At 35.9% G+C, this 27160-nt stretch overlaps 1 long non-coding RNA gene and 2 pseudogenes across 1 annotated transcript; 2 read left to right on the top strand and 1 right to left on the bottom strand.

The window, feature by feature from the left end:
* Positions 1 to 3301: 3301 nt before the first annotated feature.
* Positions 3302 to 8006, top strand: LOC128170755 (uncharacterized). Its single transcript, XR_008241891.1, has 3 exons — positions 3302 to 3535; positions 6326 to 6382; positions 7950 to 8006. It is a non-coding gene; the product is annotated as an uncharacterized LOC128170755 (long non-coding RNA).
* Positions 8007 to 11692: 3686 nt separating this feature from the next.
* LOC128170746 (uncharacterized) lies at positions 11693 to 19070 on the top strand (annotated as a pseudogene).
* Positions 19071 to 19665: 595 nt separating this feature from the next.
* LOC128170719 (meiosis-specific nuclear structural protein 1-like) lies at positions 19666 to 26822 on the bottom strand (annotated as a pseudogene).
* Between the last annotated feature and the right edge of the window lie 338 nt (positions 26823 to 27160).

Below are 27160 nucleotides of genomic sequence, written 5' to 3'. Positions count from 1 at the left end.
CCGGAAAATTTTTTCCTAAATGGAATTATAGATTTTATCTACACTACAGTTAACGAAAATAATCATGGTTATTTCAAAAGAATTAAAAATAAATCAGGTTAGCTCGAATTTTCAGGTCCATTCAAATTTTCAGTTCTTTCATATTTTGGCCTAAATAATTGATATGGATGTCATTTCATGATAATGTTCTACTACAAAGAACATGGCAATATAATAAATTCACACACAAAATCATTTTTTATACGCAACACATAGAAATTCAAATACATCAAAAACACTAAAATACATTATATAAAATTTAATGTCATTCAGGTCTTTAGTATTTTAGGTCTTTAGTATGCCCCGTATACCGATACAATAAACAACTCCGAAAGTTTACGAATATATTATAGTCTCGATAAAACGCGTCTAACACGACAGTCTATGACAATATTTTCATTTACGAGTAAAACAAAAAAATATGTAATCTATACTACTATATAAAAATAATAGACTCGAATTTTTTAGCTTTAATATTAATAAATCAGAAGAGTACTGTCTTTTGTTTTATATATTTTGAATATTTTCGGTACTTGAAGATTACCAATTTGTTTTTATTTTTTCTCAATCAAGCTTCGTTAATTAATTATCAATGAAAATTCCTCCAAAAACTCCGGAAATTATCTGAATTTTTTTGGATTTTACAATCTTGCGCATGCGCATTACATTCACGCTAAATATCACCAGTCTGGGCGGACTTCGAAAACGGAGTAAACGGAAGTGATTTCTCAAAAGAAAAAATACTCCGAAAAAGGAGTTCGGCGCATGCGCAGTTAATCAAAATATCCCATTTTTACGTGAAAACAGGGCACTCAGGAAAATTGATTGTGCAAAGCGGATTATTCATATGCAGGTCTGAAAATACGTTTAAATGCTTTATAAAACATGTTTCAACAGAATGTATTTGGCAAAAATATACGTTCGTTGGCCAAATCAAATTTTATTTGCTGTCAAAGTTTTTCAATTCTGTTTCCGATGACGAAGCCAATAAAGTGAATAAATTAATGTTTTTTCCATGATTTCACTATAATTAAAGATAATTTATGTGCTAGGGTGTGAAATACACTATTACTGTTAGTTTTTTTTTAACCCGTTTGTAGTCATTACACCGTTCTTTTGATCACGCGCTGACCCGCCAAGTCGGCACTTCTTAAAACCTTGTATACATCGTAATTTTGTCGTATTAAAAAAAAAACATCATCCATATTAAAGGCTTGAATACTTACAATAGTGCAACAATTAATTTTCAATTTCCATACTTCCAAGTCTTAATTTGAAGTCCGATTTTCTTATCTTATTAGTCCTGGTCGACCACGTATGAGTTTTAATATTTGTATGTATTTTTCCTGTTGTTTACCGAAACATTTCCACTTTTTTTTTTTAAAGTATTATTTTAAGATTAATCATTTCTGATTCCTTTCCATATTTTTTTTCACGCTTCTGAAGGATTTCAATCTATTTTTCAATCACGTTTTAATGAGAAAGGGAGGCAACTCTCCATTATTTAAATTAGCTACAAAACGGAAGTTGAGAAAATCGCAATGCATGACGGTGCCAAATACTCCGTTTGCGGAGTTTACTCCTTTTTCGGAGTCCACCCAGACTGATCACGGGAGGCTCTTTATTTTATGTTTCCACAATATCATATTTGCATGGATAAACTTGGAAACGATAAAACATAATGCGTGTTAATTTTCATTTTTTCTGTTCACCAAAGAAAATACGGGAGATAACTCTAACACAGCGCATTCACTATAAAAAAAATCCCGAGAGTTTCGAATGTCAACATGGTGTGCAAAAAACGTATGTTGAATTCTGCGATTATAGAATTAAACTTTTCGAAGAAAGGTACATGTATTTACAGCTTTAAAAGGGTTTGTTGTGAACAATTTGACTGTTATTTTCAATGCAACTTTATTATTTTTCTCCAAAATCGTTTTGGAGCTATTTTGCAATTTTCTGCTACAGTAAGTAAGTAAGTAAATAATTTATTATAGTGACATGTGTATATAGCATGATTACAAAATTCATTTTACAAATATAACACAATACACCCGGCCCAACGGACCTATAAGTCACTTTCAAACTGTTACAATATAAAAAGTTTTACATGTTTTGGGAGCAAGACGGCTTTGTCAATTGTTTCTGTCTTAAATTGTATAATTCATGAATAAAATAAGCGATTTGGCGGGGGTAGTTACATATTAGGTCAACAAAAAGAGTACTACATTACGGGTAAACAATGGTAAATATGGGAGGCATTTTAACTGTGGTGAAGGCCTTTCCCGAAACACAGTTAGATTATTCCAACTCAGCAGAGTGCAGTGAAATTAATAGCATTATTGTAGGCTTGAAGTTTGGTTATGCAAATGGCAACAATATACGGTGTTTTGATGTATCTATTTTGTAAATGCCTGGTATCGTTTGCAGTGTCAACCCATGCAAGCACGGGTCAAAGTCTAGTGATTTTTAAAAAGCATAAAACATATTTCTACGTGCAAATTTACTTTTAATTGATAAAAATGAGCATAATATTAATTCATTTAAGAAAAAAAACTATCCCGCAGAAACGCTATATATGTACAATATTTAAATGTGTATCAAATGACGGACCGGCTCCTGGCGGCCCGTAATGAAATATGACATGAATTAAGAAAACAAAGCACAGATGTACACATGTGTAAGGATACGACAGAATATAAAACGGACTAAACTCATCAAGTTCTGACTGGCCAGGTATCCTATAGGTAGATAATTGCCGCCAAAATGACAATCTAAATTGTATTTTGCCGTCAAAAAGACAATGTTGAATTTTTTATTTCACAAACGCATAATGAAATTTGACACGAATTAATATAAAAGAAAGGTTTTTCTTAAATTTACATACAAAAATTTGAATTAACATGAAGTTGCCCCCCCCCCCCCAACACACACTTTAAAGGGACCATGTAGAAAATTAAACTGAAAATAAGGAAATAATCAGTGAACCCCCCCCCCCCCCCTACGGATTGGGAATATCAGGGTTTTGGAAAGTAACCTATAAATTTCTTTCTTTCTTTTTTCTTGCCAAGACTTTTTGGATAAGTCTGCCCCCTCTCACGTTCAAAAACGATGCTACGTGCCTGTTTCCTCAATGTTGACATTTCTTTTCAATTATAGATCTAAGTCGTTGGTTCAGACACAGACCCCCCCCCCCTTTAAAAAAATATATTTACTTTGAGTATATATACGTTAAGTAATATAAAGATTAATTAAGTAATAATGAAAACTAAGTTGACCGATTAATACATTAAAAACTAAATATTCGTTTTCCATTTTTTTGAAAACCGGTACATTCATCATCTGGGACTGAAACGACTTGGGGTCGAAATTGTTGGGTGGCGAAACGTCTAAGCATCGCTGTGACGTATGTCGAACAGACGATAGACAGATTTGGGAAGAGGAAATGAAAGCTTATTTCTATTCGTTTAGATAATTGTCCCCCGTGAAACAAAAGGTTTGTCATATCATATATTCTACAATGTAGTCTACTTCTTGAATATACCATGCCAGTGACAATATATGTGAGATAAAACGCGATATTTTGAAAAATCAACTAGGCCTATGTAACGTTAAATAATGAAATAAAATGGCTACCCGGAAATCATGTCATTCATGTAGGCTATATGTAAAGTTTTCAAGAAACAACCGTTGTATCTTAGTTCAGGTAAGGGAGGAGGGGGTAAGTTGTTTCAATCCAACAGCTGTATATACCGATAGATATAATAAGTGATTAATGATTTCAATAAGAAATATAACGTTACCACAATCTCGATTACCTACATTTTTTTCTTTAAGCTTTTATACCACACCCCAGAAAATTCCCATTACTTAATTCTATTATCTCTGAGAATTTTCGTACCCTTAGTCCCAAATTTTGAAATGCCCCCAGTAAAGAAAGGAAGTCGGTGATAATATAATTTTTTTATTGATTTTCACTCCTCATTAACTGATTAACATATTATATAAAAATTTAAATAAAAAATCTACCGTGGAAATGAATTGCGTCGCCATCCTTAAACATGTATAACATGTAAGAAATCGAGTCAGTGGTTATCAATGTCTTAATCACTTACCTGAATTACAAAAAAAATATAGAAAAAAGTTGACATTTTGTCAATAAACTGAAAAATGCCTGCACCACAGTAACTGCTCACACCTTTGGTATTTCAACAAGTGTGATATGATGTCCATCAACTATAATTGATTACATTTTTATACCATGAACGATTAGTAGTAAACCTTTTACATTAATTTGTAAACAATGAACAAATTGTGTTCTACCTCTATATGAATAAATCATGTATACATCAAATAGGGAGGTTGAATGGGGGATGACCCCCCTCCCCCTCCCCAATTATTTTTTTTTTTCAAAATCGTCTTTTATCTGAAATTTTTATTTGGAACTTCTTATTATAAGAAGTATCTTTGATAATGAGAAGACTCCTTCCTTAAATGCATATATATTTGCATACCTCTTTCCAGGATTCTTAAAAAAAATTAACTAAAGAAACCTCACCGAACAGGGGAATATGTTTAGGTAAACTCAGGTATATATATTAAAGATCCGAACATTATTGATTCTGTTGTTAAATTGGTTGCAAAAGTTTCCTAAAATTACATATTAGTATGACCGTGCTAAATAAAATTACAAAATTTTTAAAAAAATTATAAATTAGATAAATAAATTAATGTTTTGTTAAATAGAGAAAGAAAATAAATGAGAATATTCACTTACCTTTTTCTTGCAATCGTACGAATGTCAACGAAGGAATAACACCCAACACCCTGGATTGACAATATGTGACGTAATGGGGGGGGGGGGGGGCGTTGGAAGGTCAATTGGGTAGATAATTGTCATATTGTTTGATGAATATCAATTTCAGTGCTCATGCTTTGATCTTTGTATAAAAAACAGTTTACGGAAATATTTGTCATCGCTTTATATCAGCATTGTTATTTTTGTATAGCAAAACTTATTCTGGGACGCTCCAAAATTAAAATTAAAAAAAAAAAAAACATTAACTCGAAAACTACATTTTGAAATATAATAATAGACAGCGAAACTTAAACAAAAAAAACACCCCCCCCCCAATCAAAAAAATCAAAACAAGCAAGAATAGCAATTTGTGTAGCACTTGGAAAAAAGGTCATTTTACATTCATAATATTTCAGTGCGAAACTTATTTTGGGGCGCTCGTAAAAAAAAACAAAATAAAAAAAAACAACGACATGATTTACCATTCGGAGCATTTGGAAATTTTGCTCATAACATTCCAATTATTACTTTGGGGCGCTCGTACGTGAAAAAATTTAATCATGAAAAAAAGCAACATTTGGGGCGCTCGTGACATACACTTGGGGCGCTCGTGAATTGTACTTGGGGCGCAACAAGAAAAATTTGGGGCACTCATGCATGGGGCGCTTTGGCTTTGGGGCGAAGTGACCAGCACCAAACTCTGTAAAATTGACAGCATCAAGAAAGAAAAATTGATGGGTATATAATTTAATTCTGGTTGTAATGCGCTTTCTGATTGGCTAAAAAATTGTTTAATATCATATAAAGAATGTTGCCTAGGTCATGTTAAGACTAACGTCAAAAATTTATCAATACACCCCTCTCCGGCATCCGAAGATTGCCGGAGAGGGGTGTGATATAAATCTTATATCACACCCCTACGGTTTATATCACACCCCTAGGCGAATTTTTGGTTTATATCGCACAGGGCGGAAAAGGGTATATTTTCTATAAGTATACGATATAAAATGGTTTGGGGCAGTTTACGCTTTATAAACTGCAAAATAATAAATGTACATGTATATATCAACCATTTTAGTTTATATTTTTCATCCTGCTCTTGTAAAAATCAAGCCATGCAGTTGGGTTTTTATTTCAATTTTAAAGAAAAGGTTAAGAAACATGAAAAGTAATTAAGAAAAAATCGGACACAATATATGCAAAACTGAACCCAAAAATATTTTTTAAAATATTAAGCATTGTATCATATAAATGTGTATACATGTATATATTGTTAAATACGGTGCTTGCGTGGGATATCATCAAATACTAGTGTGTAACAGTTGATGGTCTCTTTACAGGTTCCCTGTGTCTGACTGTTGACTGATAGGTTATACCAGTCTGTAGTATGTAACAGTTGATGGTCTCTTTACAGGTTCTCTGTGTCTGACTGTTGACTGATAGGTTATATCAGTCTGTAGAATGTAACAGTTGATGGTCTCTTTACAGGTTCCCAGGTTGTGTCTAACTGTGCTGTTGACTGAGAGGTCAAAGAGAATATATGTGGTATAGTATTCATGTAATATCACCATGTTCATGTAGCTATACTATGTATTTTTAGGTCACCTGAGTCACTCAGGAGACCCATTGCTATCTCACGTTTGTCGTCGTGTGTCATTCATAGACATTTTAGTATACATCTTTTAAATGGGTATGAGGGCAGTAGTCATTGTGTTAGTCCTGGGGTAAGAACTGTTGCCCGAGAGCATAGGGTGAGATCAACATCAATTTTTTACCCAGGAACTGACAATATAACTATTGCCCACATTCCCATTTGATGATTGATGTGTTAGAAGAGGAGAAACATAACCTTGTGGTAATGTCAGGGCTGGGGTATTGTCCAATTATCTGCTCGGGGGACAGTCAAAAATCAGCCAGGGTTAAGGGAATAGCAAAGCAAGGGACATAAGCCGGTAATTAACATGAATACATTGGTGGGTTCGCATTTTGCACACATTTGATGATTAGGTGTGAATTGTATTTTGATAGCAATTACAGTCTGTTCTCTACATGGCGTAAAGACACAACTACATTTTATCCATGTTTTATGACGACATTTTAAAAAATTACATTCTGTATTTCATAGGTGAATTGTAAATAAGAACATACTGAAGATATGTGTCGCATTTGAAAAACTGTTTTTCAATAGAATCAGACAGAAGTCAAATTCTGTGTCAGCTCTCATTTCTCTAAATTATGGTGATGTGTGTGGTGGGGGGGGGGGGGGGGGAGAGACAGTGAGAGAAAGAGAATCTAATGAGTAATATTAGATGTACATGTTCAGTAGAAAAAACAAAGAAAGTATGAGAGAGAGAGACAGAGAGAGAGACAGAGAGAGAGAAAAGTAATATTAGATGTACATGTTCAGTAGAAAAAACAAAGAAAGTATGAGAGACAGAGAGATAGAGAAAGAAAGTACATATCTGAGAAGTAAGGTAAATGATGAGAGAGAGAGAATAAGATCTAAAGAGAAATATTACAGGTACAGGTTTAGTAGAGAAAATCAGGGGGGAATTTTAAGCAAAGAAAGAGAGAGAGAGGAGACAGAGAGAGAGAGAGAAGAGGGGGAGAGACAGACAGAGAGGAGATAGAGAGAGAGAAGAGGGGGAGAGAGAAGAACATTAGTACCTGTTTGACAGAACAAAACTAAGAGAGAAGAGAGGGAGTAAGATATAAAGAGTAAAATAACATATACTTGTTTAGTACAGAAAATCAAGAACAAATTGTAAGCATAGAAAGTCTGTGTGTGTGTGCACCTGTGTATGAGAGAGAGAGAGAATTAACATACCCGGTAGATGCAAAGTACATGTTTGAGAGTAAGCAGTATTTGATATAGTAAATGTAGATTTTTACGAGCTTGAAAAAGGTTAAGAAATGAATTAAGGAAAAAAATCAGACACTATATATACATAAATAAACCAAAAAATATGGATCAACTTATTAAACATTGTATCATTTAAATGTGTATATTATTAAATCCCACACTTGCTCGGGATATCATCAAGTACTAGTATGTAATAGTTCATAGGTTATACCAGTCTGTAGAATGTAACAGTTGATGGTCTCTTTACAGGTTCCCTGTGTCTGACTGTGCTGTGTACTGAGAGGTCAAAGAGAGAATATATGTGGTATAGTATTCATGTAATATCACCATGTTCATGTAGCTATACTATGTATTTTTAGGTCACCTGAGTCACTCAGGAGACCCATTGCTATCTCACGTTTGTCGTGTGTCATTCATAGACATTTTAGTATACATCTTTTAAATGGGTATGAGGGCAGTAGTCATTGTGTTAGTCCTGGGGTAAGAACTGTTGCCCGAGAGCATAGGGTGAGATCAACATCAATTTTTTACCCAGGAACTGACAATGTAACTATTGCCCACATTCCCATTTGATGATTGATGTGTTAGATGAGGAGAAACATAACCTTGTGGTAATGTCAGGGCTGGGAAATTGTCCAATTATCTGCTTGGGGGACTGTCAAAAATCAGCCAGGGTTAAGGGAATAGCAAAGCAAGGGACATAAGTCAGTATTTAACATGTATACATTGGTGGGTTCCCATTTTGCACACATTTGATGATAGGTGTGAATTGTATTTTGATAGCAAGTACAGAATGTTCTCTATAGGGGCAATAACACAACTACATTTTACCTATGTTTTATAACCACATTTTAAAAAGTAACATTCTGTATTTCATAGGTGAATTGTAAATAAGAACACACTGAAGATATGTGTCACATTTGAAAAACTGTTTTTCAATAGAATCAGACAGAAGTCAAATCCTGTGTCGGCTCTCATTTCTCTAAATTATGGTGATGTGTGTGTTTGTGGAGAGAGAGAGAAAATAAAATCTAATGAGTAATATTAGATGTACATGTTCAGTAGAAAAACAAAGAAAGTATGAGAGAAGGCAAATCTTGTGTCAGCCCTCATTTCTATAACTAAGTTATGGTGATGTGTATGTGGAGAGAGAGAGAGAGAGAGAGAGAGAGAGAGAGAGAGAGAGGAGAGAGAGAGATTATATGTCTAAGAGAAATAGAAAGATGCATATGTTTAACAGAGTTAGAGAGAGAGAGAGAGAGAGAGAGAGAGAGAGAGAGAGAAGGCAAATCCTGTGTCAGCCCTCATTTCTATAAGTTATGGTGATGTGTATGTGGAGAGAGAGAGAGTGAGATTACATGTCTAAGAGAAATAGAAAGATGCATGTTTAACAGAGTTAGTGAGAGAGAGAGAGAGAGAGAGAGAGAGAAGGCAAATCTTGTGTCAGCCCTCATTTCTATAACTAAGTTATGGTGATGTGTATGTGGAGAGAGAGAGAGTGAGATTACATGTCTAAGAGAAATAGAAAGATGCATGTTTAACAGAGTTAGTGAGAGAGAGAGAGAGAGAGAGAGAGAGAGAGGAGAGAGAGAGATTATATGTCTAAGAGAAATAGAAAGATGCATATGTTTAACAGAGTTAGTGAGAGAGAGAGAGAGAGAGAGAGAGAGAGAGAGAAGGCAAATCCTGTGTCAGCCCTCATTTCTATAAGTTATGGTGATGTGTATGTGGAGAGAGAGAGAGTGAGATTACATGCTAAGAGAAATAGAAAGATGCATGTTTAACAGAGTTAGTGAGAGAGAGAGAGAGAGAGAGAGAGAGAGAGAAGGCAAATCTTGTGTCAGCCCTCATTTCTATAACTAAGTTATGGTGATGTGTATGTGGAGAGAGAGAGTGAGATTATATGTCTAAGAGAAATAGAAAGATGCATGTTTAACAGAGAGAGAGAGAGAGAGAGATTACATGTCTAAGAGAAATAGAAAGATGCATGTTTAACAGAGTTAGTGAGAGAGAGAGAGAGAGAGAGAGAGAGAAGGCAAATCTTGTGTCAGCCCTCATTTCTATAACTAAGTTATGGTGATGTGTATGTGGAGAGAGAGAGAGTGAGATTACATGTCTAAGAGAAATAGAAAGATGCATGTTTAACAGAGTTAGTGAGAGAGAGAGAGAGAGAGAGAGAGAGAAGGCAAATCTTGTGTCAGCCCTCATTTCTATAACTAAGTTATGGTGATGTGTATGTGGAGAGAGAGAGAGTGAGATTACATGTCTAAGAGAAATAGAAAGATGCATGTTTAACAGAGTTAGTGAGAGAGAGAGAGAGAGAGAGAGAGAGAGAGAGAAGGCAAATCTTGTGTCAGCCCTCATTTCTATAACTAAGTTATGGTGATGTGTATGTGGAGAGAGAGAGAGAGAGAGATTATATGTCTAAGAGAAATAGAAAGATGCATATGTTTAACAGATTTAGTCAGAGAGAGAGAGAGAGAGAGAGAGAAGGCAAATCTTGTGTCAGCCCTGATTTCTATAACTAAATTATGGTGATGTGTGTAGGGGGTTAGATCTAAAGAGTAATAATACATGTACATGTTTAGAGAAAGTCTGTTTGAGAGAGAGGGAGAAAGAATGAGAGAAAGAGGAGAGAGAATGAGGGAAAGAGAGAAAAAAGATAGAAGAGAGGGATGATAGAAAGCAATATTACGTTTAAGAAGAGAGAGAGAAAGATTACATGTCTGAGAGAATAAGTAAGATGCACATGTTTACATGTACAACACTAAGGAGAGAGAGAGAGAGAGAGAGGGGGGGTTTAGCAGTGAAAGTGTATAGCATTAAATGATTTATTTTTGACGTCTGCCGTTAGCAGACAAATTGAATAACGTGCGTTAGCGCGTTATGATAATTTGTCTGCTCATCTGACGGCAGTTACTGACATGACGACATCAAAAATAAATCATTCAATGCTTATACATTTACATTCCCTTACTGATGAAATCAATTGTTTACTTAAATAAATCAATATAAATTGCAGATCACGGAGGGAGTAAATTAGTAACAGCAAGAACAGCAGTTATATAAACCGGTTTAAACTGGTTATCACATAGACTGTTGAGTTGAGATCGACGAGCAAGAAAATATAATCCATGAAAAATAACTCTTGAAATTTTGCTTTTAATTATAAAGTCATTTTTGTTGAATAATTGTAAAACATAGTGTTTTGACAACATTCATGAAGAGAGAGAGATTACATCTCATTTAGAGTAAGATATATTTAGTACATGTACCGGTACATGTTTGATGGAGTTTGTCTGAAAGACAGAAATAGAGAAAGAGAGAGAGCAAAAATACATGTTCAGAAGAGAAATCTGAGGAGATTTGTTTGAAAAAAGTCTGAGAGAAAGGAGGAATAGGATCTCTAGAGCAATTGTACATGAGAGAGGAGAGAGAGAGAGAGCAAGAATGCTTGTTTAGTGTTAAAATTATGAAAAACAGAGATTGAGAGAAAGAAATAAAAAGAGCAGGAATACATGTTAGGTAAATTGAGACAGTAAATACCCGGTAATTGAATTCAACTAAATTAAGACGTGTACTCTACATCTTATTTTATTTTTTTCTCTCTGACTTTCTCTGCTAGATAATCATATAATACACTTTCTCAATTATGTACACATCCAAGAGAGAGAAACAGAGAGAAAGATATATAGAGATAAAACGATGGCAATAGAGAGAGAGAGAGAGAGAGAGAGAGAGAGAGCACCTAGCTCTTTCTCACTCAGCAATCTTGTGTTGTATTTTTCTACTGGTTGAGTGTCTCTATAATCAGAACCAAAATGATGGACCGTCAATTATCTTAGTAGGGAAAATATAGTATTTCTTTAATAAAAACATCTGCTTTAAACTAAAATATTTCTTATATAATTTGACATTGAAACTATAAAACAATGATAATTCTAAAACTCTTTATTTTCATTCAACAGGTTATGACCCAGAGCCCTCACATCATGGACACAGCAAGCTCTCAATACATCACAGGAAGCTCCCCATACGGAGTAAATCAGTGTTCTAAGTGTCCGGGGGACACAGTGTACCATTGTGTATTGTGTCAATGTGATCTGTGTCCCCAGTGTAAAGAGAACCATGTAAAAGATCTCCAAACAATAGACCATGATGTTGTGTCACACCGTGATAAAATCAACTACATCCCAACACAAGAGATCTGTGTGAGACATCCTAGCCATGTTTATACAAAGTACTGTGAACCTTGTCAAGTTCCTGCCTGTAATAATTGCCAAACACATAGAAAACACACTCAGATAGATGTTACAACAGCCTATAAATCAAAGCGACAACAACACAGAGGAACCATTCACACCATCAGAAGTGAGGCTCTCTTTTACAGACCTGTTCTCCTGACAGGAATCAAAGCTGATGTCAAAACCTGTCACACAGAATTCTCCCGCCTTCAATCAGAGATGTTAACAAAGGCCCAGAGACTGAAGGATCTCATTAACTATGTGGTATATGATCTATTGAACAATGTGTTATGTTACTTTGATTTCAAACACAGATGTAAAAAACAAAAGATAAAAATGATCAGACATATTGTCAGACTAAGGAGATATGAACTCAGATATGTACAGCCAGAATTCACATTCAGTGCGCTACAATTCCTCTCCTTCACAAAGACAGCCCTCCCCCAGATACATCTTACACTCCACACCAGCCAGCTCTCCATGACTGAGTCACTCAACAAGGAGGATGTGATGGAGTCACTGAGTGCAATCCAAATCACAGAGAGAGGAAACCGACGCGTAGGAAACCAGTGTCTGCTGAAACTGACGTCTGGTGCTGAGCTCCATCAATCTCTCACACTGACAGGTGTTGGTCGTTGTTTACACATTTCCTGTGTGACATCAGACCGGGTCTGGGTCAGTGATATATATAACAAACTCATGTTGACAGACACAACAGGTGTCCCTCTACATCGTGTGGAGGATTCATGTGGTGGTTATAGTAGAGGATTCCACACAGTGAACAGTGAGAGTGAACTGATTTATATAGATAGGAATTATAACATCAACAAACTGTCAAAGGATATGAAAACAACCACCACATTTATAGAGAGAACAGACTCTACATGGGAACCACGGTGTGTGTACTGGTCCCCGTCCACTGGGGATCTACTGGTCGGGATGTATAACATTGATACAAAGACAGGCAAGGTAACCCGGTACAACCAGAGTGGACAACTCACACAAACCATACAGAACCACAACACAGGACGGCGACTGTATAGTATACCTCGCTATATAACAGAGAACAACAATGGGGATGTCGTGGTGTCTGACTTTATCTTTGAGTCTCGTGCTGTAGTGGTGACAGAGCGTGGAGGAAGACATCGTTTCTCCTACACAGGACCTCCATCAGGATCACGACTACGGCCATTAGGAATCTGTACTGACGCGCTGTCACACATCCTGGTGTGTGATTATACAACCAACACAGTACAGATGATAAATAAGGACGGTCAGTTCCTGTCACATCTACTGACAGAATCACAAGAGATGGGTGAACCATTGAGCCTGAGGTATGATGTCAACACTCACCGTCTCTGGGTCGGATCAGGATCACTGAACAACAACAAGGTGTGTGTCTACAGGTATATCACCAGACAGGACGCTCTGACAGGTAAGTCTGAGTCATTATCATTCACATTAATTAGATATAGATAACTTAGACACACAGTCTGTGTTAATTATCAGTCAATAAGATACATGTAAGACATGTTTATCTGTGTGATTGTTTGTCAATATAAACAACTCATTGTTACAGGGTTAGCTGTATCTACCAGTCATTGGGAGTCAGTGTTTATCTAAAATAAACAGAAATTAGATACATTATTTTATTAATTAAATGTACAGTTACATGTCATTGTGTTTAGTGAATAGAAATAGCAGGTTGCTGTATTTAATTATGAAATATATAGAGTGACTCATGTTATTTGTAATCAGTTATTTTGTGACATGTTAATTGACTTAACTTAATTAATTAGATAAATAATAAAGCAAGTGTCATGGTAATCAGGTTAAAGTTTTAATTTGTAGATGTAGCTCTATCATTACATATATTGTATGTAATTAATTAATTAACAGCTAATTAATGACTTGTTGTAGATGAACACAGACCCCGTCCTGATGGGGACACCATGTCCAGCTCAACACAAGCCGTATAATGGAGATAGCTGGGATATTGACAGGTTGTAAATGTTTCTGTACAAATCTAGTCTGCTCTCAAAACCACACATGTTGTTTGTCACTTTGTTCAACATCTGCAGCTGAAATTGAGCTGTGTATAATTCACATGGACTGTAATACTGACTCCTGTTTATTTCACACTTTGTGATCATCCAAACATGGCTGTCTGTTGCTGAGTGAGAAACATCATGTTATACAAGTTTTATTTTCTGAATGTGGAATATTATAAAACAAATATCCACATGAAGTCTTTAATAACTAAACAATTAAACATTGTAAATGTTGGATCTTTATCAATTCTAAAATGTATCTTATTTTGCTAATTGTGCCATTATTATACCCCATGTAATGGAATTGTTAGAGAATAATGATTTCAACCTATCCGTCTGTCAGTCCTGGTTTTTAAGCAAAACTTATATTAAACATCTGCACAGAATTTTATGAAACTTTTAAGGTATTTAGGACACAATGTGTAGATGTACTAATTACTAGGAAGTTCCGATTCATTTATCTTTGTAGGAATTTTTAGCCCCATTGAACTTGAATTTTGGCAAAATGTTGAATGATTTTTTTGAATGATTTTTTTGTAAGCCCGACTCTTCTCAAACAGCTGTATTGAATTTCGTAAAACTTTTTACGTAGTTGGGGCATAATGTGTTGATTTTCATGTTTCTAGGAAATTTAATTACAATGTTTTGTCTTGAATTTTTTAACCATTAGAATTAATTAGTATATTGTTGTTGTTTAAGACATATGATTAGATATGTGCATAATTGCAGAAAGTTTTGATCTGATGATGTTTTGCAAGTAATGACCTTTATCATTTTTAGCTTACCTGAGCTGAAAGCTTAAGTGACCTTTTCTGATCACAATTTGTCTGTCGTCTGTCAGTCTGTTTGTTTGTCTGTCTGTCCTCTGTCCATAAATTTTTTACATTTTCAACATCTTCTCCTAAACTACTGGGCAAATTCAAAAAAAACTTGGCACAAAGCACCCTTAGGCAGAGGGGATTCAAAGTCGTGAAAATTAAGCACCATGCCCTTTTTTAAGGTGAGATAATTAGAAAATATTGAAAATTCTTAAGAAGTTTTTTCAAAAATCTTTTTCTCAAGAATCATTTGGCCAGGAAAGCTGAAACTTATGTGAAAGCATCCTCAGGTAGTGTAGATTCAAAGTTGTGAAAATCTTGACCACTGGGGTAAGGGTGGGGCCACAATGGGACGTCGAACTTTTACATACGTATATTTAGAGTAATCTTTTAAAAAAAATCTTCTTTTCAAAAACTAATCTGGCAGGGTGGGGCCTCTATTTAGTCAATGGGGGGTCAAATTTTTACATATGAATGTACTAATGTAGAGTAAATGTTTAAAAATCTTCTTCCCAGAAACTATTCAGCCAGGAAAGCTGAAACATAAGTAAAAGCATCCTCAGGTCAAAGTTGTGAAAATCATGACCCCGGGGTGTAGGGTGGGGCCACAATGGGGGAGGGGGGACGAACTCAAGTTTGTTCAAATCATGATCCCCTGGGTTAGGATGGGGTGACAATTTGGGGGGTGAGATCAAATTTTTACATTCTAGGAATATATTGGGAAACATCTTTAGAAATCTTCTTCTATAAAACCATTTGTGTAGAAAAGCTCTAACTTTAATGAAAGCAACCTTAGGTAATGTAGATTCAAATTTGTTCAAATCTAAGGAGTATGATGGGGCTACATTGGGGATTCAATTTACAAGGAAAACATTTTAGTTGTTCACAAAAGCTGAAATGTTATAAGATAAAGATAAATAAATAAAAATCTTCTCGATCTACTCCCACACATGTGGGCACAAAAATGAATACATGGTTATGATATCCACAATCTCCTTTACCTAAATTGTGAAATTCATGGCCCCTGGGTCAGGGGTTCAGGACATGAGGGGGGGGGGGGTGGGGCAATATAGTGTTAATGCATATAATGTTTAAAAATCTTCTCTTTTCTCACACATCTGCCAGTGTATAAAAAAAACTGACTAATAATTATGTTTACCAAGAAGTCCTCTACTGAAATTTTAATTTTCATGTCCCCTGGGGTATGGGTTTTGACTCTAGGGCAGGGCTAAAATGGATGTATAGATGTTAATGCATATAACGTTAAAAAATTATCTTCTTTACTGATAAAAACACACCTGAAAGGAAAACTGAATTCATGATTTTGTAGACCAGATCTTTTAGTTGTTCACCAAAATTAGAGGTTTCACAGTTCTTTTTTAATTAAATGTGGTCGTCATTACAAATTTATAATTTTTCTACTCCAGTATGAAACCTAATTAATAAGATGCATATATGAGACTCAATGACAAGTTTGTGTATGGGATATATGCTACTCAGGTGACCGTTAAGGCCAATTGGCCTCTTGTTTTGTATTTAATGCATACTCTGTCATTCATGGTGTGTAGCATTGTCAAGTAATGGGAGAACGTGGGTATTTGAGCTTGCTCACTTTTTATACCCCCGCTCCGAAGGAGAGGGGGTATACTGTTTTACCCTTGTCTGTCTGTCTGTCTGTCTGTCCGTCTGTAACAAAAATTTCTGTCGCATTCATCTCGGCAACTATTTATCACAGATGCTTGAAATTTTTACACAGTGTTTGTTAGGGCATGCCATATCGTGGGATATATTTTTGTACCAATCGGACGTCAACTTCCTGTTAAATGACTACTTTGCCTATTTTTAACCAAAATTTTCAAACAAATATTTGTCAAAGATTTCTCAGCAACTATTTATCGCAGATGCTTGAAATTTTTACACAATATTTGTATAGGCATGCCATGTCGTGGGATATATTTTTGTACCAATCAGACGTGAACTTCCTGTTAAATGACGACATTGTTTATTTTTAGCAAAAATTTTCAAACAAATTTTTGTCAAAGATTTCTCAGCAACTGTTTATCTCAGATGATTGAAATTGTTACACAGTATTTGTATAGGCATGCCATATCGTTGGATGTATTTTTGTACCAATCAGACGTCAACTTCCTGTTAAATGAGTACTTTGTTTATTTTTAGCCAAAATTTTCAAACAAATTTCAGTCAAAGATTTCTCAGCAACTATCTATGGCAGATGCTTGAAATTTTAACACACTTTTTGTTTTTGCATGTCATGCCGTGGGATATATTTTTGTATCAATCAGACGTCAACTTCCTGTTTAATGAGTACTTTGTTTATTTTTAGCAAATGTTTATTTTTAGCAAAAATTTTCAAACAAATTTTCGTCAAAGATTTCTTGTACCAATCGGACGTCAACTTCCTGTTAAATGAGTACTTTGTTTATTTTAGCCAAAATTAAAAAAAAAAATTTTCCTCAAAGATTTCTCAGCAGCTATTTATCGCAGATGCTTGAAATTTTAACACACCATTTGTTTAGGCATGCAATATTGTGGGATATATTTCTGTACCAATCGGATGCCAGCTTTCTGTTAAATGTCGACTTTGCTTATTTTACATATTCACATCAGAGTTGGGGTATCACTAGTGAGCATTGGCTCACAGATATCTTGTTCTTTCTTTTAATACAGTTATAAACTAATTATTTTTGTTTCTTGCAGACAAGCTGCTTTTAGAACGCCTTCAGGCCAGTTCAGGGGGAGACAGTAGAAAACCTTCCCGGATTACCCATAATTCCAATGGAAATAATGCGTCGTCAATGGACTCTGTTTTTCTGAATGTGAACTTTATATAAATAACACATCATCAATGGATTCCATTTCTGTGTACCGGTACATGGATTTAACATTAATGTGTTAGTCATCCTTTTTATTAATTCTATTTAGTATTAGTTTATTAAGTTGCCATTTTACATTTGCACTATATGTGTGTTTTACATAATAAGCTCCTGAGATCTCTTATAAATCTCTGCTGTACTTTGGTGCTGGGACAGAGATATCCCTTAGAAATGTGACGAATGTGTGATGAATTTTTTTTTTAGTTTTGATTTGCACACAAGAAATTGATTAAAAAACACATGCAAAGGGGGGTAACTCCAATTTGTATTTTTCAATTTGAAATGAAAGAAAGTTATCCCCCTTCTACTAATGTTTTCTAGAGATATCTGTATTTTATGCTGTTGATCCCTGACATTTTTTTGTAGGAGAGTTTATTGAGTACAGTGGCGTCGGAAGCACATTTCTCCCTCATAAAAAATGTTATATTGATCAGGTAGATGGAAAATTCATGTTTATGTAAATAGTTTTGGAGGAATATTGTGACCAAGTTTAAGTTTACTGATTTTCTTTTGTATTTACGCTTACCATGAAATACATACTACTTATATACAAATGATGTTTGGTGAGTTGTAGCAATCTGTAGATAGGAACTCAATAAATGTGAAAAAATTCACTTTCAGATTGACTGCTGATTAAAGTGCTAATCAATGATTTATTTATTCCTAGATTGACAGATTTTTTAAATGTAATATATATTGTTTTATTAAAGTGTATATAAAAACTACATTGTATATCAATTTTAATTAGTAAGCATTTTAATAAAAATACGTTGAGCTTTTGATAAAAAGATACGCCCATTTATAATTGGAACACAGATGCATATTATGTACAAATCGCGGAATTAACAGCCTCCATGTATCTATGCATTAATGCGTCATTACATCAGAATTAGATACTGTAGATTCCTTATTTTACGCGAGTACTTAATTCCGCGATTCAACGATTTACCATCAAATCGCGAGAACATAAAATCGCGAATGGCGAAATTTCATCATAGTTTCATGTAGTTTCATGTCTCCCAAATTTAAAAGCGAGATTTTAGAATTCGCGAGACGGGCTTCTCGCGATTTTACGCGGACATTAATTCCTCGCGTTTAATTAGGAATGTACAGTATGTATCGTATTCATCATCCCACTGAGATAATTAGACACCACAGAATTGTTCTCCAATAATTATCACGTGATTACTATTTTAATGAACTGGGACAACCATTTTTTGAATGTGAATCGTTTGTCTAATTAATTAATTAGGCATTGGACCAGAGAAAATATGAAACTGACATTTGATGTTGATACAAATTGCCATGATCCATAATTTGTGTGTATACTCATGTAGAACAAATAAAAGTTGTAAACATCGAAGCTTTTAATCTTTTAATTCTGTGTTAAACGTTAACACAGTAACATCCAGGGATAGTGATGGCCATGTCAATAAGAAAGTTGTGAGAGTGGATTGTGGAGCGCATGGCTCAGTGGTCAAAGGCATTATAGGCCAGTAACTCGGAGTCGGTGGTGCAAACCATGCTGTGGTCACTTGTTGTTCAGTCTTTAGATATGGCTCTTAATATGCAGTCTTGGTCCAACAAGCTGCGCTAGGTACCAGCTTGCATTGGAGTTAACCTGTGATGGACAGGCCCCGGGGCCATAAAACTTAGACATCAGGCCCCAGGGCCATAACACTTAAGACATCAGGCCCCGGGGCCATAAAACTTAGACGAGCTCACTTCTGATCTCAGCCTCATGTTTACAAAAGGAATGTATAGTGAGACTGAGATTAAAAGTGGGCTCGTCCAAGTTTTATGGCCCCAGGGCCTGATGTCCAAGTTTTATGGCCCCAGGGCCTGATGTCTTATCTAGACTATCTATATCCTACCTTCTTTTATCTGCCAAGCACAACAGAAAACTGGGTGCCTTAATTTTGTAATAAATTGGGACAAATTACAAGTCAACACCAAAATTTAGGTTTCTTTTCTTATTTATTGTGTCACAGATTAAATATCTTGTATAAATGGCATGATTTACGCAAACATGGGTTTCAGAAAGAGACAAACATTTTATCTTAATCCTCTCTTCAAAACATGGAGAGTCTAAAAAGTTCAAACATCTGTCAATCTGAAAAACAGACAGGCTTACTTGTAAAGAGTGTCTTTTAATAATTTAACTTCTTTTACATTTTTAAGATAAGAAATAAAATATAGCGACACTAATAGCACTTGATTATAGAGAAATAGGCATCATCTCTATAAACATCCATACACTGCAGCAATAATCAGTATATATACACTAATACTGGGGATTTATAGTCAGTTCACCTGCATAGCAGAGTAAGGAAACAGACATCACAGAACGCAATGTATTATATACCCAGAATATCACTACCACGTCAATCAGCTTTATCCAGTTACAATACCAAACAAAATGCAGCAAAGGAGAATACAGGTACTGTTTAAAAAAAGACTCCTTGAGGGTTATCAGATATGCCAACATTCCTTTCTTCCTTAAAACTCGCACACTCTCTTCTCTCTCATTCACACACACACACACACACACACACACACTTACACTGAGAAAAAAGAATTCATGAGAAAGTAATGGCTTTTGTCCACTGCCGACCATTATTTACACAAATTGACAATCCATTAAAATAGTTCAATACCATACATGTTCTGCCATTAACATCACCCAATAACATACATGTATTCCAGAAACAATGTACAGCTATCCAATGATGGAACGGAATATTAGTTCATTTTGTGGAATTTCATTATCACAGATGCCTAATTTTGATTGGTCGGTTTCCTACCGACGCTGGTCCCACGCCTCCTCGTCGAACGGATCAATCTGACGCTTACTGTATGCGTCCTTGAACTCTGACCGCAGCATGTTCAGGTCGCCCGAGTCACGGATCACTCCCTACAATAAGATTATTACATCAGTTTCACCTATATCTCTAGATATGAATGAACCTAGGCAAATATATTGATTATGCAATGATAAATGATTTAAATCCAATGAGTTGTGTGTTTTCTATGCCTGGGTCTTGGAGAGATTTTATAATCACATTTTTTTATTCTCGTTTTGAATTTTTAAATTCCTATTTTATAGAATTTTTTATGCAAAAGATCCTCATCTCATTTCAGAAATAAAATGTAAAAATCTGTAGTGATGTGATCACAGTGTCATATCAAACATTTACACCATGGAAGACATCCACTGCTAAATGAGGCAAACACGTGGTTAATGAGATATGTGTTTAATTTGGTATGCATTGAATACTTAAACTTAACTTGTATAAACCCTTACCTTGGGTAGATATCAGTATTAGCCCTTACCTTGTATAGATATCAGTATTAGCCCTTACCTTGTATAGATATCAGTATTAGCCCTTACCTTGTATAGATATCAGTATTAGCCCTTACCTTGGGTAGATATCAGTATTAGCCCTTACCTTGTATAGATATCAGTATTAGCCCTGACCTTGTATAGATATCAGTAATAGCCCTTACCTTGGGTAGATATCACTATTAGCCCTTACCTTAGGTAGATATCAGTATAAGCCCTTACCTTAGGTAGATATCAGTATTAGGCCTTACCTTGTATAGATATCAGTATTAGCCCTTACCTTGTATAGATATCAGTATTAGCCCTTACCTTGTATAGATATCAGTAATAGCCCTTACCTTGGGTAGATATCAGTATTAGCCCTTACTTTGTATAGATATCAGTATCAGCCCTTACCTTGGGTAGATATCAGTATTAGCCCTTACCTTAGGTAGATATCAGTATTAGCCCTTACCTTGGGTAGATATCAGTATTAGCCCTTACCTTGGGTAGATATCAGTATTAGCCCTTACCTTGGGTAGATATCACTATTAGCCCTTACCTTGTATAGATATCAGTAACAGCCCTTACCTTGGGTAGATATCAGCATTAACCCTTACCTTGGGTAGATATCAGTATATGCCCTTACCTAGTATATATATCACTATTAGCCCTTACCTTAGGTAGATATCACTATTAGCCCTTACCTTAGGTAGATATCAGTATTAGCCCTTACCTTGGGTAGATATCACTATTAACCCTTACCTTAGGTAGATATCAGTATTAGCCCTTACCTTGGGTAGATATCACTATTAGCCCTTACCTTAGGTAGATATCAGTATTAGCCCTTAACTTAGGTAGATATCAGTATTAGCCCTTACCTTGGGTAGATATCAGTATTAGCCCTTACCTTGGGTAGATATCAGTATTAGCCCTTACCTTGGGTAGATATCAGTATTAGCCCTTACCTTGTATAGATATCACTATTAGCCCTTACCTTAGGTAGATATCACTATTAGCCCTTACCTTGGGTAGATATCACTATTAGCCCTTACCTTAGGTAGATATCAGTATTAGCCCTTACCTTGTATAGATATCAGTAATAGCCCTTACCTTGTATAGATATCACTATTAGCCCTTACCTTGGGTAGATATCACTATTAGCCCTTACCTTGGGTAGATATCAGTATTAGCCCTTACCTTGGGTAGATATCACTATTAGCCCTTACCTTAGGTAGATATCAGTATTAGCCCTTAACTTAGGTAGATATCAGTATTAGCCCTTACCTTGGGTAGATATCAGTATTAGCCCTTACCTTGGGTAGATATCAGTATTAGCCCTTACCTTGGGTAGATATCAGTATTAGCCCTTACCTTGTATAGATATCACTATTAGCCCTTACCTTAGGTAGATATCACTATTAGCCCTTACCTTGGGTAGATATCACTATTAGCCCTTACCTTAGGTAGATATCAGTATTAGCCCTTACCTTGTATAGATATCAGTAATAGCCCTTACCTTGTATAGATATCACTATTAGCCCTTACCTTGGGTAGATATCACTATTAGCCCTTACCTTGGGTAGATATCAGTATTAGCCCTTACCTTGGGTAGATATCAGAATTAGTCCTTACCTTGGGTAAATATCAGTATTAACCCTTATCTTGGGTAGATATCAGTATCAGCCCTTACCTTAGGTAGATATCAGTATTAGCCCTTACCTTGGGTAGATATCCCAGCAGCCTCATGGCGTGCTCCCTGAGCAGTTTCTGTCTCTCCTCCTCAATGATCTGTTTCCTGAACGCCTCCATCCTCTCCTCCTCGCGGCGCTCCTCAAGCTCCCGCTCGCGGTCTGCGGCAAACTGAGACTTCCTGTCATCAATGAGCTTCTCCACTGCTCGCTTGTGCTCAAGCTGCTTCATGCGGCGCTTGTTGGCATTCATCTGCTCGATGCGGTCATCCTCCGCAAATTTGGCCATCATCTGCAACGCAATTATATCAGCATGAATTCAATTGTAGTAAAGAAACCATTGGGAAAATTATTGAAATTACAGAGCATCATGTCAACCTGAGTGCTATAATGATAGTTAAGTTCCATAGGGAGCCTGTCTTTATGACGCCTGATGTTACAGAGTGACCCCCTTTTATAACATCTAAGGTTACAGATTTGTCCCTTCCCAGACTTTATGACTTTAGCCACAGGCCCCGGGCCATAGAAGTTAGACGAGCTCACTTTTGATCTCAGTCTCACTTTTACAAAAGGAATATATATTGCAAAAGTGAGATTGAGATCAAAAGTAAGCTCGTCTTACTTTTATGGCCCAGGGGCCAGAGTTATTCTCTTCATAACTGAAGTTACAGAAATGCCCCCATTATCAATGTAACAAAAGAGTTACTCTCCCCCCCGCCCCTCCCCCTTATAACAACTGCAGTTATAACTATATCCCGAGAGTTGTGTCCCTTTACCTGTTGCCTGAACTCCTCCTCCTCGTCTTCCTCGGCCTTCCGTCGGAGATTCTTAAAGTGCATCTGTTGGGCGTGTGTACTCTGTAGCTCCAGCCTCTGTCTGATCCTCCTCTCCATGTCATCCTGTGTACAAAAATAGCAGCCAATCAGAACCATCCAAAAACATTTGTCAATCAATTCCGAGCCACGGAAACATTTATAATGAAAGAGATATTTAACAATCAGTTTGAAAAAAGTTTGTATTTTCTAAAGTAATATAGAGTATTCCTTATTCTTTGCAAATATTTACATTGTAATTCCGCGATTCAAACATTTTGCATCAAATTGAGGGAAAATGAAATTGCGAATGCCTAATTTTTATAATAGGTCCATTTAGTTTTATCTGTTCAAAAAATTAAAATGAGATTTTAAAACTTGCAAGATGTGCTTCTCCCAATTTTACGCAAATAACAATTCCTCGCATTTATTTAGGAATCTACAGTATGTGATATCACAGAGATTCACTGATCTTCCTTATGTGAAGTCTGAAACATATCATTTGAAAAATACAATATCCTTCTGATCCCAGAAACTAAGGTCCACCCCAATATGACAACTACTTGTGATACAGAACTTGGATCCACCTCAATACTTGTGACACAGAACTTGGATCCACCTACCCTTTCTTTCTGTCTTTCTTTCTCCTCTTGCTCCTCCAGATACAGCTCCATGCGGATTCTCTCCATCTCCTCTCGGGCGGCGTCCTTAGCCGCGATATCTTCTGCCAGCTGAAAGGAAATCAATCGTCTTATGTTAGAGATAAAATTTCTTCATTTTACTAAATGGTCTTTTTTTAAAGACATCCATAAACCTACACAGTCATGTGATTTGTCTGACATTTAGCATGAGTATCATAATTTTAGAATTGGTCATTGTCTGAAAAAATGTTTTGATAAAATGAAAATAATAGGGTACAATTTGAAATCACATGAATTTGCTAAAAAAAATCAAGATTATCAAAAATAACTAAACATTGTGCAATATAACATTCCCCCCCCTTTCCCCATGCTCCCTCTTTCCCCACTTTCCCTCTCTTTCTTTATAATTCAATTCTCCATTGAAGCTTCCCTTGGTGTATTAGTCATCCTTACACCTTACAACCCCCTCTCTCTCTTCTTTCCCTTTCCCCCATGGTAAATAAATCTACTTACAGCGTTCTGTACGCGGGCCATGGCCTCCTCCTTTTGTTTCTTGCTCTCCATGCGCGCGTTTTCCCGCTGTTCCTGGAGCCGGGAGAACTGTAGGATTTTGCGGTTCTCCTCCTCCATCCTCTCGCGTTCCAGGACCTTCCATTCCTCGCGCGCCTCCTTGAACTCCGAGATGTACTTCTGGGTCGCCTTCTTCTTGGCCATCGTCAGCTCCCTCTCTCTACAAGACAATTCATTATTTGCTAGTTTCTGGAGTCGGATCATTGCCATTGTCAACTCAAGGCAAGCTCCCTTTCCCCACCAGTACACTAACTCTTTAACATTTATTTATGAATTCATAAACATCTTTCAAATCAAGAATATGACAAAAAGAAACAGTGTGTTGCTCAAGTGACTCCTAAACATGGACGTAAACGTAGACCAAGTAACAAAATGGAACTGCACTGTAATATTATCTCCATAACGTACACAAAATGTACAAAGACTTTAGTTTTGAACAAACAAAAGACTTTATGTCCTTAACACAAAGATAAAGTATGAAACAATCCACTCTGTCCCTGTGGCGTACCTCTGGTCCTCCTCGTAGATCTTGCGGACGATCTCGTCGATCATCAGCTTCTCCTTCAGGAACTCCTCGTAGGCCTGCTGTTTCTGCTCCTCGCGCTCCTCCAGCTGTCTCTCCAGCTCCTGTTGGTACCGGATCTGTTCCCGGTACTTCTCCACCTCGCGCTGCCGAGCTGCCTCCTCTGCTCGCTCGTGCTCAATCTTCATCTCGCGAGCTATCTCAGAGTCACGTTTCTAAAAAAAAATTTTTTAAAAGGCCTCATTACTAAGAACGTTATGGTAATGTTCTGATCGTTAATGCAGAAAACAAATTTAGTAATCTGTACCATGAAAAGTTGGGTAACAAAACTAATTTTCAATTAATTTTTCACAGGCAGCAGGGGAGTCGAGACTAAAAGCAAGATTAAATAGCAATACTGATGACAGATTTGTTTTCAACGTTAGGAATTTATTAGATATATTTACCATGACATCAAATTTGATGGCCTCTTTCTCTGCTATCTGGGCAGTCCTTTCTTTGTTCATGTACGCAGATCGTAGCTTAGCTTCTAATTCTCTCAACTCTAAACTGTAAACAAAGTAAATTGAATTGGTTCACTAAAATTATCTCAAAAACCTACATTTCAGGATATTGACACTTCAAAGAAAGGTTACAAAAATTTTTTCTTTCAAAATTGACATCACCAATTGAATGTAAATTATTTATATATTAAATATTCTGTAATTCAAATACCTTGGGTAAGTTTTGCCTGATGAGAGTATTTTAATAACTTGACAATTATTTTTTATGACTCTATGAATGACAGAAATACTTGAGGCATATGATGTGTGTATAAACATCTTAGATAACTGACTGAAGTTGTTGCTGGAAAAGACAAATCCCTATTTCAAAAATTCGAATTTAAGAACTCTGTTAAAAAAAACCTCTTAATTTCCAGTATGTTTTCAAACATGTGGGTTTTTATTAAAGCAAAATCAGATTACTCTTGTTTGTTTTACCTGGTTTCCCTGATTTGCTGTCTCATCTTCTCGTCCCTGATGGAATTCTAGTTTCCTCTTCTCTAGCTCTGCAGCCAGTCTCTCCTCCTGTAACATCTGTTCCTCTCGGATCAAACGGTCCCTCTGTGCCTGGAGTGTAGCATTCAAAATTGACATCAGATTTACTGATACACATATTCAGTGATATTCTGCATTATTTTCATCAGAGAAGAAGCTATAAAATGTAAGCAATAATTTCATATCTGGTCAAAAATTTGTTAAAATATCAGTAATGTCAAATTCTCTTCAGATAACATTCATTTTGGTTAAACTCCTCTCATCCTCCTTATAAATGAGCTGTTATTGACAATTCTCTCCTTTTCAGTTGAAAAAAATCAGAACTTTACCTTTAATATTGCTTCTTCCATTTCTCTTTCTTTTTGTTTCATCATTGTACGCCTTATAAATCGTTTCTCTGATATCCTTTCTTCATTACTCATATTGGCTTCTAATCTTTTCTCCTCGTGCAGCCGACGAATTGTGTCCTCCCGATAATCTTCCTGCCTCCTCATGTTTTCGAGCTGCCTCTCTCTTGCCCCACCTGTCAGGGCATGACGAACAGTTGTCTACAGGGAAAAAGGGCATTCATTATTTATAGGGGTTTAATAAGGGAGAATATAATTCAAACTGATCGTATAATAAGCAGTCACTACAACAGTAACAACACACTTTTCCATCTCTTTAGACAATAAAAACCAACAATAAATCAAATTTATACAGTAAAATCCAATAATGCAAAGTAAACGAATCAAATGAAAACAAAGCAGAGGAAATGCGATATACATATCATGCATATGAATATGATACACAAAACAGAATTGTTGAAAACGACAAACGTGCACATTCTATACAATATTTCAGCATGTTCAGAAGTT

This window comes from Crassostrea angulata, chromosome 2 (assembly GCF_025612915.1).
Source record: "Crassostrea angulata isolate pt1a10 chromosome 2, ASM2561291v2, whole genome shotgun sequence".
Lineage (NCBI taxonomy): Eukaryota > Metazoa > Mollusca > Bivalvia > Ostreida > Ostreidae > Magallana > Magallana angulata.
The sequence above is the reverse complement of the archived record's forward strand: the minus strand, read 5'-3'. Positions and strand labels throughout refer to the sequence as shown.